At 36.4% G+C, this 16,722-nt stretch overlaps 1 protein-coding gene and 1 long non-coding RNA gene across 4 annotated transcripts in view; one reads left to right on the top strand and one right to left on the bottom strand.

Moving 5' to 3' along the window:
- Positions 1-1,575, top strand: part of LOC143940719 (uncharacterized) — a 60,671-nt gene extending 59,096 nt beyond the window's left edge. Inside the window, exon 3 of the long non-coding RNA XR_013263911.1 lies at positions 390-1,575. This is a non-coding gene — a long non-coding RNA (uncharacterized LOC143940719). The remainder of the gene's footprint in view (positions 1-389) is intronic.
- ARB2A (ARB2 cotranscriptional regulator A) overlaps positions 1-16,722 on the bottom strand; it is a 793,098-nt gene that overhangs the window by 15,720 nt on the left and 760,656 nt on the right. The window lies entirely within an intron of this gene.

Genomic DNA, 16,722 nt, shown 5'->3' with positions numbered 1-16,722 from the left:
AGCAGATCCCTACTTCTTAATTTGATTGATATTCTGATCAGAAAGTGGACAATTTTCAGTAATTTTGAAAAATGTGAAACAGAAAAAAAAAAAAAAGGAAATGGACCAGTTGGAAAATAGAATTATTTTTATGCTTTAAAAAGTTTGTAAAACAACAATTAGCTATGCATTTAAACATTACAATTATTAGAGCTAATGTTTCATTATTCTGTCCAAATACAAGACGTTACTTGCTATTCATTTTGAGTAGCATTACGTGTACAATATCTTCAGTGTAAATAAAGCCATACAAGCAGTAGCTTTGGATAATTTTTTTATTTATTCATAAAATGTATATTTGAGTATTGTTCTCGTGACACATTCTTTTAATTTTTTTTTTTATCTGACAGCAACTGGATTCACAAATGCAATGAAAATTGATTACCTTAAAATAAAATACAAACTATTTCAGTTTGTGATACTAGCTCTATAAAACAATGAATTAACAGCACTGCACAAAATACTACCCCATTTACAAATGTTTGCTCTTCACAGCAAAGGTGGGTAACTTTCAAAAGTTAAAGTACACGTGGCACCTAACATTTTCCAGGAGTACATATATACACCAAAAAAAAAAAAATGATTTTGCTGTTGTAGTAACCCCATCCACTGTTCCTCCACATGCTCTTGATGAAGAACACAGAAGATCGCAGGCAGTTTACACCACAACAAAAGTAAAATAAAAGTATAAGCATATTTTTATCCTAATTTCTTAAAATGAACACAGCTTTTATAATAAACGCTTTTATCAATATTACTACAGATGAGAGCAAAATGGGGAGGGGAAATTATTAAGTCTCAAAGGGTAACAGTTAACAAGGGCAGGCTGCATAAAGAATAAGGGCTAAGCAAGCCACCTTGTTAAGGTTGAGTGCGTATGGTTTATAAACTTTAGTTCACTGAATGTAACGTAAGCTATAGCCAGTTTTTCAGTCAAAAATTGAAGTTTAATGAGATTTAAAGAGTGCAAAGTATAAGCAGGACATCGTTTGAGAGCACCAAGTGTCATGACTAATGGAGCGTATGCACAACGGACTTTCCGGCAGACTAGGTCCAGCGGACCGGAATCTGTCGGACAATTCGATCATGTGTGGGTTCCAGCGGACTTTTTTTTCCTCAAAAGTCAGACGGACCTAGAAATAAAACATGTTTCAAATCTTTCTGACGGACTCGAGTCCGGTCGGAAAATCCATTCATCTGTATGCTAGTCCGACGGATGAAAACCAACGCTAGGGCAGCTATTGGCTACTGGCTATGAATTTCTTTATTCTAGTCCTGTCGTACATCATCACATTAGAATCCATAGGACTTTGGTGTGTTTGTGTGTGCCCAAGTCCCTTCATTTGGAAAGTCAATCGAAAGTCCTTCGGGAAGACCGTCGGACCTAGTCCGCTAGAAAAGTCCGGTCGTGTGTACGCGGCATAAGGCTTCATGAGGAAAAATACATTTTCCAGAAAATGTTCATGTGGGATGAAAAAAAAAGAATACAACTTCATCCAGAAAAACGGCATCCGGTGCTGTACACCCACATTAAAAAAAAACTCTACATCTTACCACAGCATGTAGAACTTCAGGCTATAAGTAGTCAATTGTGCTTAATAGCTGAGGAAGGTATTGACCCAGGTTAAGCCAAACAATCAGCCCAGCTCTTCACATGAGATCTCATCCATTTTTCAGGTAAAACATATCAAGTGTATGGACATAAACAGAACGCCTCCAACAGTGTAGTAAAATATGGCCAATTTTATTTAAAAAGGATTAAAAAACACATTATATTATGAATCAAGGACCCTTTGACCCTGATGAAGTCACGTATGACAAAACGTGTAGGGAGATCAGGACACATGGCCACCATCTTGGTTACTGTCTGGTACTAAGGACTGTATGAAGCAGAATTCTTATTTGGTCAACAGAGCACTCTTTTAATCATAATGCCATGTGTTTTCAATACTTTTTAAATAAAATTGGCTATATTTTACTACACTATTGGAGGCGTTTGTTTCTGTGTTTTATGTCCATATACTTGGTACACTGTGCTTGAAAAATGGAGGAGATCTCATTTGGAGAGCTGGGCTAATTGTTTGGCGTGACCTGGGTGAATACCTTTGTTGTTTATTATTTGAGCATTCATAGGCTGAAAGTCAACATGCTCTGGTAAGCTGTAGATTTTTTTAATGTGGGTGTACAACACCAGATTTTTCTGGTTGAAGTTGAACAATTTTTCTTTTTTATCCTGCACAAAAGTCATCTGGAAAATGTATTTTTTCTTGTGAAATCTGATGACACAATATTTAACCTCCTATTGTCTGGGTGGTTGTTGCACATATGTTTTTCACATTATTTATTTGTATATTGTGAGAATATTACAATTTATTTCTGTATGTTTATGTTGCAGATCAGCACTATATTAAGCGTATTACAATTTTTTGCACTGTTTATTTCCCCTTACTAGTGCTACACCTTTGTACACATTTATTAGTACTGGGTATACAAGTACAGTGTTAGCAGCTCTGGAGGTTTTTATTCCATGTGTGGATTCATTTATACATAGATGAGACTTGCCAATTTTATCATAGCATTTTCTATTAATGTCAATGAATAGAGGGGAATCGCCTAACTTCCCTTAACTTTTTTTTTTACTTTGGTAAGAGTGGGCAAAGGCTTTCTGTTTCCTCCTAATTCTATGACACGTATTCCATTGATTCTCCTTTAGAGAAGTTCTACTTTTATTTCTCTGCAGAAAAGTACAAAAACAATAAAAATAGCTAGAGATTGTTTTTAATGTGTGTCATCATCCATGTGTAATAGAAAAAAAATGCAAATAACAGCAGGCCACAATTGTTGCTTGTGTATACATTTAGTTCTGAATAAAATGTTTTCTGCACATCTTGGGAGCCCCTGAGTCTGGCCAGAAGCCCAGGCGCAATTTGACATGATATCCAAGTCAAATGTCTAGCATATTTCACCTAAATCTCACAAAGCCAAGAATGTACCTTACCATTAGCTACTGAAGTATTTCTATTAGTTTTTTTGTGTTGTCTATAAATGATAGTATTTGAAATGCAAGTTAAGCATTATGACAATTATAGTATAAGCAGCACATTCATCTGATCAGGTAGGATCTCCAGGGAAACAATTTAAAGGACAACTGTTGGAGAAGAGGCGGTAATAGAGTATATTGTGTGGCCATTCTGGGACCCAGCATCATCAGATCACAGACAGGAGACTTTCACTTAGATATTAGGACGACAGGCTCTGAAATTGTTCCAAAGTTTTTAAGTAGTGAATTTGGCAGAACGGGGCAAAGAGATAATAATTTACACATTATAATCACCACCTCTCTACCTTGCTTAGAATGAGCATAAAATGTTATGTCCTCATGGATATATAAATATGACAAGTAGACACACCTACAAATAAAGTATGTTCGGCACTGAGGAAATCTTTTTTTTAATCAAAATAAGAATGCTACCCTGAAAGTGTGAGAGCTCATACAGATTGGACATGTACCGCTGGATGAATATTACGTAGTGCAGACACAAAGTGATACAGCCAATAAAAGTAAAGCAACTACTTTTCATTTTGTAATGTTGTCATTTACCTCTTTGTGCATTAGAAATCACACACCATAAGGAGCTGCTGAGGCTGTGGGTATCACCACACTCTCTGGATGGCATCTGGCTTGTGAACACCACTCAGCAGCAGGGCCTGTCCCAGGAAGGCTGAGTACAGTATGTCACAGCCTCAGCTGCTCACAGGCACAGCTATTCATTCCCCTTCTGCTCCGAGAAATCTCATACGCAGAATAGCTGAGTGTTATTTTCAATTAAATATCTGACTCCAATCTGAATATGTGGCATTTACACTTTCCCTGCAGAAAGAGTAGACTATAATCCAGGACACAGCAGTACAAATGGGTTAAACAATATGAGCATACACTGCACGTAGAGACAATATGCTGAGCCAGAATCCCCACCTGCTTTGTCAGTTACAGCAAATATATTCAAAAGGGGTGGCAGGTCATAGGTCTTTAAAGCATGTGACTTTGCTCCTTAGTCTCCTGCAGACAGACTAGTGTCTGAACCTGCTTTCCCTGTGCATATGAAATAGTAGGGCTTATATTCATCCTCTGTGGGTGCTGTGTGCACCAGTTTTTCCCTATGGATACAAAGAACCTGCTTGATATGTCAGCGTATCAAGGACGAGTCTTCATTAGTGGGAGAAGTTCCCTTAGCCCAGAATGTCAATCATGAATGGCCTGTGTATTATCAGAGAGTGAGAGTAAGAGACTGAAGTCCACAGTACGGAGGTAAGGACTGCCCTGAAATGCTGTAAATTAAGAAAAATTATCCCAGATTGGCACTCATGTGAATCATTGCATATGTTTCATACCACAACACTGTTAATGTTAATTCTTTACTCTGTAATAGTAGGTCATTGCTATGGTTACTCTACAATGGTGCAACACTTTTCTTTCCCTTCAGCTATTCGCTCAGTCCTGGTAACCACATTTGTTGCCTAGCAACAGTTTTGTGACAGTATCACAATCTGGGAGAACAACAATGAAGACGTTTTTGCAGCTGAGCGAGGTGGAAATGGGAAAAAACGAGGCCAAAACACACAAGACAACACAATTGGAGGGTTCACAAATGTAAGTGGGCTGGTCATGGTCCACACGAGACAGATAAAGCATGATAAAATAGAGTTCAGAACATGTGCTTAGGGATACTAATGGATATCATTAATATGTTACCAATGATGTCATGTATCATCAATATATATATATATATATATATATATATATATATATATATATATATATATATATATATATATATATATATATATATATACATACACACACACACACACACACACACACATACACACACAAACATTACACCAATGTCCCAAGTGGTAGTTTATTTTCCAGTGCCACTGAAACTTGCATCATTTTACAGTTTTATTATTCTTCTTTTTTTTTTTTCTTTTTTTTTTTTTAGCTTAATGATTTTTCAGAAAAAAACCTACATACCATGACATTTTTTACCAAGGGAAGAATTCAAATAATACAATTCAAGACGACAAATTTCAACATTTGTTTTCTGTTGAGTTCATCTAATTTGTGTATTTCCAATCAATAATATTAACAAATGTTGTTGGAATCTTACCAACTAAAAAAATACTGTATATGGTTGACCACAGACAGATAGCTTATAACATTGAACCACCACCTATGGCTGCACCGAATTTTCCTTGGATAATGCATTTTAAAAATTTGTGCATGGTAAATGAATGTGTGCCATCTAGGAAAAAGGAAGGCTCAGCTGCAAAGATTTCAGCAGGCTATTTTTTAAAAAGAAAAATATATGACCTTATTTCTTACAAAGGTTCATTATTTGATATTTTTTAGCTCCTACACATGAGATCTCCGACCTATAAAGAAATGAAAAAGGGACTGTGAGCAACGATACATCTTTAAGATGTTAAATTTTTATTGAATATCATGTAAAGTTGGTAACTTTGACTTGGCTTTATACTTATGCTTAAGGGAAAGCTTCCAATAAAGATGCCTTCTGTTGATAACAATGTCAATGAGTTTTTACACTTAAAATGGCAGAGAGGTGCAGATATTGGTCTATCCTTGCAAGGATTAACCAAATTCTGGGGTTTGCCATGATCTTCACAATGCAAACGGTTCTTTTGGTCCTCTGACAGGGATATTCAATGGAAAACTCTCCATATGATAACCCCTGAATGCCTGAAATATTGGTTAATTTTATGTAGGTGAGTACCTATATGGCATTGGTTGCAAGCAATGCTCAAAATTAGTATTATTGATTGTAATTCTCAGGTTTTCTACAGCCACCTCAAAAGCTAAATAGGAATGATCCTCAAAGCAGGCTCAATTGCTAGTGAATATCAGGCAGTGTATGACCAACAATACCACCAACTTGAGAACAAAACTGAATGTGAAAAGCAAAAGGTCATAAATGGAGAACAAAGGCAAGTGGAAACTGTGTGACACTTGCATATACTGTAGGCTCACTGACCAATGACTGCATTTTAACAGTTTTGTACAACAATGAGGTAGTGTATGATGGGTTAAACAACCACAACAGGTAGTCTGAGGCATCACCATCAGGAGTAATCCAAAAATATGAAGTCTGAATTTTTCACTGGTTTTTGTTCTGTTCTCAAGCGTCAATGCACTTTTAAGGGCAGGATCCTTTTTAACACATACTGTATGTTATAAATGTGTAAAAATGAATACATTCTTTTCAACAGCCTATTGGTTTCCTACTTGATCACTTCCATCCATTGGATAAACAAATTAGTCCTTCTGATCTCCCATAACACGGATGTAAAATATAATGCCCCGTACACAATATCAGATTTTCCAACAACAAATGTTGGATGCTTGTTGGCGGAAAGTCCGACTGTGTGTATGCTCCATTGAGCATTTGTTGGACTTTCTGCCAACAAATGTTGGCTATTATGTACTCAAATTTTTACGTATCACGATATCACGCACATCTTATACGTCACCACGTTCCTATTTGTTGGCCAACATTTGTGTGACCGTGTGTATGCAAGACAAGTTGGAGCCAACATCATTCGAACAAAAATCCACGGTTTTGTTGTCGGAAAGTCTGATCATGTGTACGGGACATTATAGTGTAAAAAAAAAAAAAACGTAATATGCTATATGAACTTAATATGCTATATACATCCACCTTACTACATTTGTTTCCCCACAGAGCTTTCCTGAATTAGCATTTCATTAGCCTTTACTTGAATTTTATCTTCACACTTTCAACATACACATTTCATATGCATACCATTAGCAAGGCAATCACAATACAATTACATACTTTAAACTAACATAACTCTGATCACCCTATTATAATTACATACAATAAGATACATGCACTCTAATCAGCTAGGTTACTTCACTGGCCTTTCACATACAAGACAGACAAGGAGTCTAAGGAATGTGCAGTTCTGCTGTTGGGTGAACTGATTTTTTTAACACAATTATATGTACTTTTGTAAAGCAACACTGTCTTTTACAGCACTATAAAATGAATTCTAGGTATAGAAGATTTCAAGGCTGCATGATCAAATGAGTAATGCTGGTTACAAACATTTCTATAAAAAGATAAAATTTACTCACTCGCACAATGTTTTTAAAATTATCTAGATATAGGCAATGATTTGTAAGAATGATTAACAAATATAGATCTGCCCCAAACTCTAGGTATGGGAGCTTGCAGGACATTCTTTATGTTGCACTTGTCTAAGTTTGCACTCTACCTACACACTGCTCATCACATAAGTTCTTCCTACTCCAGTAGCCAGCCATGCCAAAGAACAGTTATGGTTGTTTCAGTCCAGCCTGCCATGGGCAGATTTGTCTATCTTAAGGCAAGACTCAAACTCCCAAAACAGGCCATGCAGCACCAAGTTCCAAAGGCGGCAATGCAATAAGGCATCACTGAACACCAATGAATTTAACTTTTATTACAAACGTTTCAAAATCTGTTAACCACATTTATCAAATGACAATCAAGTCTTTAATTCTTCAATTTATTCAATAGAACTCACCAAACAGCATAAAATTTAAAACCGCTTAATATACTACAAATTACGATAAAGTAAGCATATTTTTTGAAGGAAAGACAAGCAAAAGCCATAAAATAATACCGAGTTACATACATATACAACTCACTGCAACAAGGCAGGTGTCAGCTCTTATTTTCTAATTAGCACTAGAAAAATTATAACTGGGCATCTGATTAGGAAACTGACCCTGAGGGTGAAGGAAAATGTCTTATGCAAAGAAAAAACAAATCAGGTTCTTCATGTCAACTTTTCATTCAATCAAGTGACAGCAGAAAATGGATTGCTTTTTGTAGTGTTTTGTTCAACGTTTTATAAATCCATTCATTTTAAAGGATGAGTATACTGTATTTTCACTGAACACATATCTTTGCTGATGTGATATGTAAGCACAATCACATGTTGATATAATTATCAAAGTCATTTTTTTATATATTTATAAATCTGCAGCTTTCATTAAAATAACACTTGGTGACGCTGCAAAGATCTTTGTACAGACACTTTCTGTTACATGGTCACAATTCTCAGGTCGTGTCTCCCATCTGTGTTGTTACCCTGGCTTCTGATGGGGACTACAGGTGGATGTTTCAATATACACATTTTTCAGATATGGTTCGCTGCTGTCACCAAACTGTTGAAACCTGCCCTGAGAAAAGCAATGCACTACTGAGATCAAAGGATGAAAATAGCCTAAAAGAAAGGATTTCCTTAAATGAACAATTGTTTATGCTACAAATTGCTTTAGTAAACTAAATGTCATATAGTTAGTGTTTGAAACTACTTTAAAACAATTTTGGATGCGACTATAGAAATGTGTATATTAGCCAATAGTGCTCTGTATCTCTCAGTAACTGTCAAGCCACACTGCTTATTAACTGCTAAGATAAAGTGGGGAAAATAATTAACTGAGCCCCTGCAGATTTTGTAGGTTTGCCCACTTACAAAGAAATGAAGGGTCTACAAGTTTTATCATAGGTGTATTTTAAATGATAGAGACAGAATATCAACCAAAAAGCCAGAAAAAAAACCCATGATACAAATGTTATGAATTGAGTTGCAGTTCAGTGAGTAAAATAAGTATTTGATCCCCAAGCAAAACACTACTTAGTACTTGGTGGAGAAACCCTTGTTGGAAAGCACAGAGGTAAGATGCTTCTTGTAGTTGGTTACCAGTTTTGCACACATCTCAGAACTGATTTTGTTCACTCTTCTTCTAGAGATCTTCTCTAAGTCCTTAAGGTTTCTTGGCTGTCGCTTGACAACTCAAAGTTTCAGCTCCCTTCATATATTTTATATAGGATTAAAGTCTGGAAACTGGCAAGCCCACAACATGACCTTAATGTGCTTCTTCTTGAGCCACTCCTTTGTTGGTATATTGTGGGTGATTGTCATGCTGGAAGACACATCCATGGCCCATCTTCAGTGTTCTGGCTGAGGGAAGAAGGTCCTCATCCAAGATTTTACAAAACATGGTCCCGTCCATTGGCCCCTCAATGTGGCAAAGTCATCCTGTACCTTTAGCAGTGAAACAGCCCAAAAGCATAAGGTTTCCACCTCAGTGCTTGACTGTAGGAATGGTGTTCTTAGGGTCATAGTCAGCATTTTTCTTCTTTCAAACACGTCGAGTTGATTTAATGCCAAAGAGCTCCATTTTGGTCTCATCTGACCCCAACACTTTCTCCCAATCTTGCTCTGAATCATTTAAGTGATTCAAAGAATGAGATCATTCACAAGCTCCTCCCGTGTAGTTCTGGGCTGATCCCTCACTTTTCTTATGATCACCCTTACCCCATGAGGTGAAATCTTGCATGGAGCTCCAGACCAACGGCAAATCATGGTTATTTTTCTATTTCTTCAGTTTGTGAATAACTGCTACAACAGTTGTCTCCTCACCAAGCTTCTTGCTGATGGTCTTGTAGCCCATTCCAGCCTTGTGCAGGTCCACAATCTTGTCCCTGACATCCTTTGACAGCTCTTTGGTCTTGCCCATGATGGTGAGGTTTAAATGAAAGCAATATTGTGCGGACAGGTGTCTTTTATACACATAACAAGTTGTCATTAGGAGCACCTTAAATTGAGATGACTAATCTGTGTACCACATGAGCACATGCTGTAGCCTGTGGGAGACAAATTGATTGTTGGTTGATAGGGGATCAAATACTTATTTTACTCACTGAACTGCAACTCTAGAACATTTGTATCATGTGGTTTTTGGAATTTTTGGTTGATATTCTGTATTTATCATTTAAAATACACTTATGATAAAAATTATAGACCCTTCCTTTCTTTGTAAGTGGGCAAAGTTAAAAAATCTGCAGGGGATCAAATAATAAATTTTCCCCACTGTATCAGCCACAGAGTGCTTTGTGTTCAGTGAGTCAGGAGACACGCAGCTTTGCCTAGTGAAAAGGAACATTAAAGAACAACTGCCTGGTGACACTGCAAAGTACAAAGCAGGGTCCGAGTGTGTAATGAGCAAATATGACTTACACCATGTACATACATAAACATTGATAAAAAAAAAAAAAGTATATTCCTGCTTGTATCGTTAGTACTAATTAGTCAATGTTAACATAAAAACTATTACTATAGGTAATGACACATCATGCCTGAAAATTGATCATGTATTACACCAATAAACAATTACATACATTATGCTGTTATTAAGCTTTTGTTAAACCTTTGTGTATCAGTACTGCTTGGCCCATAGAATAAGGGGGGGGGGGTAGATTTCCAAAAGCTTGTCCTGAAAAATAAAAACTTTTTTGCAAAGAAAAAAGTAGCAGGACCAGTACTCAACTGCAATGTTAACAAGCAAAATGTAATCAGTAAGTTTTTTGCATACATTAATCTGCATTAATATGAACTGAGTAAAACAAAGGTATGCACAGGTCCATTAAAGATTAATAAAACTAATATTTTTAATAAAACCATTGTTTATTTTAAGTCAAAAGTTCTGGAGCATTTTTCCCTATAATTTTTGGTCTTATAAAAGTTCCCTTCTTCAAAAAGTAACAAGTATTCTATTAAAAGATATATTTGCAATCTAAGGAATTTAAAATATACATAATCAACTGTCAACTGTACTATTATCAGATTACTGTCTAAGTACTGCTGCCTGTATTTTCAATGAAGTAGAAATAAAGATTCTATAAAATAATACACATATTGATAGAATGAGACAAATACTTGAATATTCAGAATGTCAGCGTTAAAGGCTGTATTCCACAGATTACCCAAATATTGTCTGGCAGCCATTCCCTGGAGAGACTGCTCTAAAAGGTGAGAAGGTACTTCACTCTTAATGTTCATTATCCACAGCCTCTAAAGCCTCCAATTGCGATGATGGTTTCTGGATGTGGTGATCTGGGAATAGCGCTGAGAAGACCAACCGCTCTCTTAAGGGTCACCAAACCGCTTTAAAATGCTAATGATTTTTAGTCACTCCTGCCGAGAGCCAGATTTAAACCTCTGACCTTAGGGTGAGAGGCTATGTATCTCAATGCCAGTCTCCAGATCAAGCCATCTATCCTTCAAGACTAGACTAGATGAGATAGTAGTTTATTTAACAAGCAATGACATGACAATGCACACATACTCATTTAACACTAATGCATTTCTTAACCTTGCTGTACATTTACAGTACTACTGCTCTGAACCCATACCTAACTGAATTTACGTTTCACTGCTGATTTGATAACTACTTACATACAGCACATAGGGTATTTATTACAAGGCATAGAGCAATATTCAATAGCTTTGAGCAACCAATAAGAACCCATCTTTCAGCAACAATTTGGGTCCACTAAACAACAGATATTTTACATTTTGTTGCCAAGGGTTACTATAAATCATAGGTATTTGAACTATATGATTACATTAGGGTAATTTATAGCACAACATAGACACTAAAGCAATAGAAAAAGTGCCACCAGTCAATAGCACCTATTTCTGTAAGACAATGTCAAATGAATGCTCCATTACCCCCAGCCTGGCATTTGCAACCAGATATATAGCATTTAATATGATTTCACAACTTGCATAATGGTAAAAAAAAAAAAAAAAAGCTGTAATTTGACAAACAAAAACTAGTTATTTAAAGTGAATTATTCACCCTGTTCTAGAGTTTAGTAAATTATAAAAGGTTTGAAAAAAGATTTGTTGTCTAAAACAATCTAGGAGCAGCCTGTAATGTCACTAGACCAATTTATCACATTCTTTCTTTCTAATGCTGTCACTCATTCAGTCACTCTACAATTCGGATACAAAAAAGACATTGGTTCTCCACACTGAATTTACATTGATGTGGCATTTAGTGACCCTGGGTTTATTAGAGTGACCTCACTGTGGTTTGCACTGATGCACACTGCTGAAAAAGGCAGACAAGAGAGACATGTTATTTTATGGACATGGCTCACTGCTGTGGGTCAAGTATACCAGTTGTGCAATCATCAAGTTAATAACCTTCAAACAGACATCTGTATTCACTGATGCCCCAGAAGTAATGCTCTCTCTTCCACGTCAGGAAATGTTATTTATAATTTACAGCCAATATTGACTAAAGTTACTCTCAACATGGAGAATGTGGAAATACACATCACCTTTCTGCCTCTTGAAATGTGACTAAATTATATGACTACATCTATATCCTGTTTCTCTAACTTTTGATTTAATTTTTAGGATGTCAACAAAAATTTGATAATTCGACTTAGCCTGTACTATGATAAATATGGAGATTACTAGCTACCAAAAGTTATTTGGCTATCTTGCTATGGCGTCTGTACTTTCTGAACGGCTGACCCAGAACACTAATTTTATTATGACTTCATTTAGAATAACTAAAGAATTAAGCAACACTAGCTTTAAAGGTACCTAGTCCCTGAAACAGTTAATACATTTTATATTTTAAGTACATTTACACGTATCTTATATGATCATAAGAATTTTTTTTCCCATCAGGCGTGCATGTTTTGTAACCAAAATAAACTTTCGGTTGTAGCTGAAGTCTAGACAAGCAGTTAAATACACAGTTGAAAAAACATATGTAGATTGCGTTACCTGCCTTGTGATCCATACACAGGTCCTGGACCTGCCTATAGAGTACACTGCTGTTAAATAATACAGTCTGGTGTGTCACCCATCCTAGCCACTGTTTGGGAAATGAAGGAGCTCCAGCAATCTGATAAGGTCACCCCTCTTCTCTCCCCTCCCTTAACTATGTACAGCTTTCAGTTTATGTTTTCAAAACAGGCTGTTTTTATTTTTGCAGTACAGCTTTCAATATGGCACCTTATTAGTAAATGGGACAGTGGGCAACAAATATTCACACCACATAATGACCAGATTTATCAGTGTGGTACTTTTTTTCATATACCTATACAGAGGGCAACCAAATAACAAAATGTATTTTTTGAAAATAAGAGTGAACTTGTATTTTTTACATCCAGTGAAAGGGAACGGGTTTGTTTGATAATGCTAATATTAACCCAACTAACTTCTTTCATTGGAGAAGAGTTGGTTATTCAACTTTGAGAGGACACATGGCCAGTCTCCCTTTACAGGTTTTTCTTTTTTATAAAATTTTACTGTGCCAGCTTTAAACTGCTGAAGCTATCAGGGTGCAATGCACAAATCTAAAGTACAAGGCTTTACTTTATAAATGTGTGCTTTTTTTAAGTAGCGGTACCTCTGCTTTATAAGTGGATTGTGCTGAGAGTTTGACAGGAAGTCATAAATCTATTTTAGTTTATTTTTTATAATAAATATATAAAAGACAGAAAACTTTCACCTTTTATATATTATATATAGGACTTTCTATTTCACTGCATAATTGATCTTACATTCATCTTGGTTAGTGGCTAAAAAGGTCCTAAAGCCACAAGAGAAGCATTGCAGCCTGGCAACTAATATTTCCACAAGATGGTCCGTCAATATATCTATTTCCTTTGGTGACTGGCTCTGCAAACCATTTAAGTTATATATATATATATATATATATATATTTTTTTTTTTTAGAATGTCCCCTCATTTCTGTAAATAATGCCAGCGCTATAAGGGAAGCCTGCAACTTTTTATTATATTATTACTCTGCAATAACATTGCTATTTTTGTCTGTCCCTGATTTCTTGTGGGGATAAGAAAAACACAAAGGAAAAACAAAAACATGAAATTCTCTCAGGCCAGAGCGCCTTTCCAGTTTATTAGCCATCTCAGTGTTCAACATTCAAGATGCCATTTTAGCTGTCTCTAGGAAGTCATAATATGAGATGACACAGATACTAGCCTGGCAGAATGAACAAAAGCAACTTGATATTAAATTAAGCTGTAATCTTGTCTTGGCTCAAGACATAGATTGTTCTGTGTTCACCTAAAAAGAATTGTTTTAAAACTGCAAATTCTGTAAATTAAAGTAATAGATAAAAAAAGTAAATGAAAGCAAAGTAGTACAGTGATTCAAGACTTGGAAAATAAAAGATCATGTAAACTATGACCATAATAACACTCAGACTCTACCATTTTCCATTCGGGGTTACTAAATGCTTAAAGCTGAACTCTGGGCAGAAAAACACTCATATACGAGGGGAAGCCAATAAGTTCTTATCCTCACCATGATCTAGATGTGCTAGGGATCTGAAATTTTGCAGGTTTATAGGTGGATATCTTACTAATATTCATGCCAATTGTTTTTGTAGGTTGTTGTGAATTATATTTAGAGCCAAGAGAAATGGAGTAGGTGTCATGCTGGACAAAGTTGAATAACGAGCCGTGATTAAGTTCCTTCATCTTCAAGGGAAATCTGCCCAAATAATCCACAAAAAGATGTCAGCTGTGTATGGAGAGGATTGTCCATCATATGAGACTGTCAAACAATGGAAGAGAAAATTCAAGTGTGGTCGCACAAATATACAGGCTGACCCAAGGGAAGGTCATCCATCAGCTGCCACAGAAACAAGTGTGGTGACGAAAGTTGAGCATCTATTGCTTGAAGATAGATGTGTGACTATTAATTTCTTAGCTAGGAAGGTGAACATTAGTAGGGGGTCAGTTTACAACATATTACATAACATCTTACATATGAGCAAACTTGCTGCACATTGTGTTCCCAGGTTCCTGCATCCCTTCCAAAAATGGCAATGAATGGAATTCGCACAAAGAATTTTAGACCTGTACCAACTGTCACTTTTGTTCGTGATTGTGGATATGAATCTCTGCTCTATCCACCTTACTCATCTGACCTGGCACCTTCAAACTTCTTCCTGTTTCCAAATCTGAAGAAACATTTACGGGGAAGACGTTTCCACAATGATGAGACAGTCATTACTGAAGTGGATAGCTGGTTTTCCTCCAAATCTGCATACTTCTACGCAGATGGTATTAAAGGTCTGTTCCACAGATGTGAGATGTATGCAACCACAGGAGGTGGTTATGTAGAGAAGAAAGAGTCAATGGACTAAATTTCAGATCCCCAGCACATCTGGATCTTGGTGAGGGTAAGAACTTATTGGCCTTCTCCCGTAAACAATATTAATATTATTATACAGGATTTATATAGAGCGAACTATACAGTACTTTACAATATACAAGGGAGACCATACAGTTACAATACAATAAAATACAAAAGGGTTAAGAGGTCCCTGCTCATAAGAGCTTACAACCTAATAGGGTGGGGCAAGTGGTACAAAAGGTTGTAACTGTGGGGAATTTGGGTGGGACTGCAGACCTGTCACCTCTTTTCCTGACTCCTGGATGGTTACCACTGTCTGTTTTTAACCTTACCAACTGTGGTTAAACAATGCAAGTCTGCATAATATGTATGTGCAATTGATATTGTTACACTAACTGAATGTTCTGTAATGACAATGTACGTATATTCTTATATGTCTATTTATAGAAGTAACTTTGTTCTACTAAAATACATCAATGAAGAAGGAATGAATATATTTCTGAAATGCATCGGGTGATCATGTTGCAATTAGTCTCAGTATATGTATCGTGACACCTATAAGGACATTGCAGAACTTTAAGTTACATATTGCACATCTTGAGCATATTGTACATGCATCAATTTATTCATCAGCTGCTTTTTCTGTTATATGTAATTTTCAATAAAATTTATACTGTGATTTTATATTGGTGTTAGTATCAAACATTTAATTATTGTTATACTACTTTACTTACCTACATGGCCTAAAAAGTCTCATTAGGGGGTTTCTCTTTGCCTAACTGTGGGGAACGAGCTGATGGAAGTGACGAAAGATTAGTTGGAGGCATGAAAGGCTTCCCTGAAGACATAATTTTTCAGGGTTTGCCTAAAGGCTGCCAAATGAGGAGATAGCCGGACAGATTGAGGTGGAGAGTTTCAGAGGATGGGAGAGGCTCGGGAGAAGTCCTGGAAAAGAGCATGGGAGGAGGAGATAAAAGGGGCTTAAGATAATACATATATTCCTCAATAACCACAAAGTCTACTTTGCGTTGCACCACATTGTCTTTTCAGACCCTTATAAAGACAGCAGTAACACAATCACTTAAGCTTGTGCAGGAAGCAGAGCGGTGGTAGGGACCCAGCAGATCCACCCACTACAGCTTGCCTGCTGAAAACTGCAGGGAGGAGGATACAAGAACAGTCAACCTGCTCAAGGAGAAACAGTAGAAGTGACTAGTCTTTATTACAGGAAACTACTATGAAGAGGCAAAAATGCAAGTGTTTCATGGTGGGTTGCTTTACTGATCTGAAAATACAAAAAATTATACCAATGAGCGTTTACATAAAGCAATGAAAGATGCTTCTCATTGATGATGAATTAGTCACTGTCCTTCAAAATATATGCACAAAGAAGATTCATCTGCATTGAATGTTTGATGAATTTCAGATTAACCAAGAATTACATAGTAACCACTCGCCTTCGGGGAATTTATTTTTTATTTTTCACATACACGATATGCCAAAAAATGAGTGACTCACATCTTAACAGCTGCCAGGAGGGCTGTCCCTCTACACTGGCTATTGCATTCCCAATCTCATTCTCAGCTCCCGGACTTTATTGCAGATGTTAGACATTG

Source organism: Lithobates pipiens, unplaced genomic scaffold (genome assembly GCF_037356315.1).
Source record: "Lithobates pipiens isolate NorthernLeopardFrog02 unplaced genomic scaffold, aLitPip1_a1.2 Scaffold_3, whole genome shotgun sequence".
Classification (NCBI taxonomy): domain Eukaryota; kingdom Metazoa; phylum Chordata; class Amphibia; order Anura; family Ranidae; genus Lithobates; species Lithobates pipiens.
The sequence above is the reverse complement of the archived record's forward strand: the minus strand, read 5'-3'. Positions and strand labels throughout refer to the sequence as shown.